This window comes from Chinchilla lanigera, unplaced genomic scaffold (genome assembly GCF_000276665.1).
Source record: "Chinchilla lanigera isolate Chin_1 unplaced genomic scaffold, ChiLan1.0 scaffold00037, whole genome shotgun sequence".
NCBI classification, from domain to species: Eukaryota; Metazoa; Chordata; class Mammalia; order Rodentia; family Chinchillidae; genus Chinchilla; species Chinchilla lanigera.
Window position 1 is genome coordinate 16,351,074 of NW_004955438.1, and position 4,802 is coordinate 16,355,875.

The following is a 4,802-nucleotide window of genomic DNA, read 5'->3' on the forward strand; positions in this document are numbered from 1 at the left end:
TGCTGCAATACATGTTGGCATCCTCAAAGTGGTTTCTCAGGAAAACAAAGATATGCAAGAAAGATCCAACAAGTAGTTACAGCCCAAGGGTTATGAAAAATAGCGGATTACGTCCTCATCAGTGACTGCCCTCACTGAGGTGTGATGGCTGGAAGGAAGGCCAGGGCTGAAAAGAAGGACTAAGAGACCAGCACCAGTGTCCAGCAATAGGCAGTCCACCTTTCCCTCTATACTCATGATTTCACAGGGCTCCTGCTTCTCCATGAAGGCGGTTCTACAGAATCCGAATATTGGGCACCCATGTAATCCATGAAGTCTTGGTGCAGACCTCTCTGGAGCTCCACTCGCTCCTTCACTGGAGCCTGTACAGTTAGGAGAAGAATGGCCTCCAGGGGGTCTCCCCAGGTGTTGTGTAAGGTCCTCCTGGTTTCCAGCTCCCAAATGGCTCTCGCGTTCCCAGTCAGCTCGACCTCTGAGTCGTTGAGCGTGGGTACTCTCGTGTTCACCTGGTCCTTGTTCATCAGCTGCTTCTCCGCTGACTCCGGACCTTTCTGGCTCTCAAGGGCAGGGCCAAGAGTGATCCGCTGTGTGGCATGTTTTCCCAGAGGTTTCTCCATGTCGGGATGGTTGTGGCACATCTCTGGGCGGGCCTGTTGTGTTGGTGCTTCTCTGTGGCCTGGTGGTTCTCCACCGCACAGCCAACAATAGATTTTTATCAAAAATACATGGAAGGAAGTCAAGCTGCTTGGGATGATGTTGTCCGGGTCATAGAAGGGTGGGAGCAAGGATACAGAAACATAGAGAGGAAGGATAGTTCCCCTCATGGACTGGTAATCTGGAGGGCAGAGGGAAGTGGGAGCCATTGAAGAGTTTGGAGCAGGGGAGATGCAAATCAGAGGTGAAATTCAGGAATCTGCAACTTGAAGCCTCATTATTTTTTTTCCGAGTCAAAACATAGGTTTTAGTTTAAACATGAAAAGGAAAAGCTTCTTAATTGGAAATCCAGACATGGTTAGAGACAGAGGAGGAAGCAGGGTAGGATGAAAAATGTCCTTGTCCAAAGCCTTCAGTAGTTCTGGGCAGTGGGAACCCCACAAGTCCCCAGCACAGCCTCCAGATGCTCATGCAGCAGTTCCAGGACCAACCAGGCCTCTCCCAGGGCTGCGCCAAGTGAGCCTGTGAATGGCTGTGACATCCACCACTGGATCCCCTCTGGTTTGCCACCCGCTGCCTTCCACGAGGCCCTCTGTTTGTCCCAAGGTGACACTGCAGAGGTGGCTCTCAGGAGTTCTCAAAGTGATGTTGTTACAGGAGGTGCGGTGGGAGGGACACCTTCTCTTGCTTTATGAGTGACACCTGCCCCCTGGGCCTCCACCTCCTCTCCGGGCTGAGACCAGTCTGCCATGTACCTGCGCTAGGGTGAAGCATGCTTGGGCACCTTCCTCCCTGCTCTCGCTGCTGAGCCCCTTCCCCAGGTTAGCACATGTTAGTCAGGGTCCAAGAGTGGGCCCCAGTCCTGGCCAAACCCCCACCCAGGGCCAAGCTTAGATGAAGCTCTATGCAATACACCCATTTTACCAACAGTCAAGCCATGAGCAAAATATCACCTAGCATAAGACCTTTGAGTTACCAAACAACATGGTGTGACTCTGGTAACGGTTTCCTGGGCTGCGTTATGTCATGGTGGGAGCGCACCTCTCTGTGTCAGTAGAGTGCCTCTTCTGCTTATAATGTCCCTAAGAGTCACTTGTAGGAGCTCTACTCCAGTGTCCACTCTAATGTAATCATTTCCTAAGGTCCCTCCTGCCACTTCCATATTCATGTTAGGTTTCCATCCACCTAGTTTTATTAACATAAGGCATTGGGGATTAAACTCCTGCATGAGTTTGGGGGACAAACCACTCTCCAATAAGCAAATCAAGATTCAAGAAAACAAAATCTACTTCACCCAGATACCTGTAATATTCATTAAAAAACCAAAACTTCTGCCTTCTTTGGTCAGAAAGCTCCCCAAAGGAAAACAAGAAAGACTAAACTCTTCAAAGTGATACAGGTATTATGGATACAGGTTAATCCAGCCTTCTGACTTGACACTTTAGGTGATTCATTAACATTTGCATTGAACATTTATGAGGAGGAAAAGGTAACTTAAAAAATGTTATATTCCTCTCAGGACAAAAGCACAAATCAGTGTGCCAATTTGGAGTTGCTTTTGATGGGCTGCATTGGGAAACCTGCTTTGGGGTTTTCAAATTGTTTTTACATTTCTGTTCCTTTCTTCAGACAGAAAGGAAACAGATTAAGGAGGAGGAAGGTGGTCCTGAAGACTGTGTATCTGAGGACGTCTTTTTTTTTTTAATTTTGATTTTTATCAGCACATGTTTACAGTACATAATGATTACTTTCGTTGTGGGGAGCTGGTTCATGTGCATGACACATCTCAATTCTTTGTTTTTTTCCATCCTCTTCTTCTTCCCTCCCCCTACTCCCTGTTTCGGTCCCATCTCTTTTGCAAATGATCTATCTCCTTATTTCTCATTATCTACCTTGTATTTTGCTCTTTTATTTAGAGATACCTTAAAAGAAAGATAACCCAAACAGTTGAGCATCAAATATCTGTGAACTGCTTAACAAAAGTGGCAGTGCTCAGCCTGATGTCATCACTTCTGGAACTAGGATGGGAATGGAGCAAACAATCTGCATTCATTTCCTGGTCAGATGGAGAGAGGGGAAGAAAGGAAATTGGTTTCCATTCACTTTCATTTTTTAACTGACTAATAGTTGCCAAACTCCTGGAAGGATCTGGCTTGGTTCTTTCTTTTAACTTACCAAGTTCCTCAAGAAACTGATTGCCTTGGGGTGATTAACGACAAACCCAAATCCACTGGCTTAAAGTCGCTGTAGCAATGGTTCTTGCTGTTATCGGGGTGCACCACTGTGGAAGCCAACACATGGCTTTGTCAAGCTGAGCAGTGCCTATCCACAAGCATCTATGCTTCATGTTCTTGTCTGATTCATTTCAAAATCAAAACTCAAACAGAAATCACTCTCCTAAGTAAACAAGAGTCTGATTTCTCATTCAATTTTGAAGGTGTTTTTCCAAAACAAATAATAAATGCAAACAGAACTAGCTATTATGTTAAATTCAAGCTTTAGCCATAGTTTGTAGGACAACAATCCTCAAATCCTATCTTGAGGGAAGCAAAACATTTTTATTTCTTCTTGCTTTTTTCTAACTTGAGTCAGCATCTGAAGGATTCTTATTACACCCATTTGGAGAACCACAAAAATCATCACACACCAGGGTTCTGAGATGGTCTGAGTGCTTTCGGGAACCTCCTGCTTTGACCACAGAGCTCTATTTTCTGGGATATTGAGCCCAAAACAACCAATATAAGGAGTTGAAAAATTGCTCTGCAACAAGCTGGTCCCAGCATATGAAAACTGACCCCTAGGTGCTATGAGAACGAAGGAGGCAGATAGATGCACGGTTGCACAGGATGCGATGTACTGGGGGAGACTTACGGAAGTCTGATCTTGGATGGCAGCAACACCAAGCACATCCCTGCAACATGGTCATAAGGAGGGGAGGATCTACTGGTTAGGACAGTAGTGACTTCACCAGCCATAACGTACCTGGTTGATCTTAAACTTATATCAAAAAGTCAGGCACACTCCTGGTGCCAGGCTCCATATACTACTTGGATGGTTTGATCCCTTTATAGGATACAGAAAACTATGCAGGGTTACTTTCAGATGGTCCTGGTGGTGACCACTCAAGATGACTTCAGTCATGGCAGGAAGAATCCACACACAGGAAGAATACTTTATCTTTGCAGCATACACAATCACTTGATTTATGCTGAATTGTACTTATGTTTCCTTGTAATCCTTGTGTAGTTTCATGTTTGTTTACATTTAGAGCTCCGATCCTTAGTTCATTCCTGTGTATGGTGTGAGGAGTGCCTCTAATTTCACCTTTTTGCCCCCAAATAGCTATCCAGTTGTCCCAGTATCAATATCACTTATTTTAAGTCTTTCTGTACTAAATATTAAACTTGCACATGTGCTCGGGTCTGTTTCCAGACTTTCTAACCTACTTTTCCAGTCTGCTTGTTTGTGCATCAGTACCACAGTTTCAGTTATGAAATCTGTATCATGTGCTTTGTTATATGTCACAGCAGTGCCCTGTTCTCTCCTTCTTCCCTACTCTTTTCAGTGATTTCCTGAGACACCGTGTGCTTATTCTTCTGTGCTTATTTTTCTGTATGGATTTTGGTATCACCTTGTCTATCTGTAGTCAAACAGTTATTGACAATTTTACTGGAATCTCAATAAATTAATAAATTAGCTTGGAAAAGCCAATGTGTACATAGTGATGAAGAACCTTATTCCAGAAGGAACATCTTTCCACTGGTTCAAGTCTAATTTTTAAAGAGTATTATATGATTTTATCAATAGATATGTTGCACAGTTCTTGTTACATTTACTCCATCTATAATGTATTCAATGGGGGTGGGGTTAGGGAAAAGGAAATTTATAAACTCCATGTTGTCTGCCTTATAAAAATGAGCAATGCAAGACCATGACACCCCCCCCCGCCAGTCAAAGCAATCCCAATCACAGCCAGACAGAAATGGAGATGCTGTTTGCCATGAGGGGTACGTCCTGCTGGCTTAGGGATAGGACAACGGCGTGAAGAAGGCAGCCAAGTCTCTCCTCCGGGGTTTACTGCAGCTGTTTTGCCTTTGTATTGACAAGAAAACCAACGGATGTTAGACTCTACTTACCTGCAAAGTTCT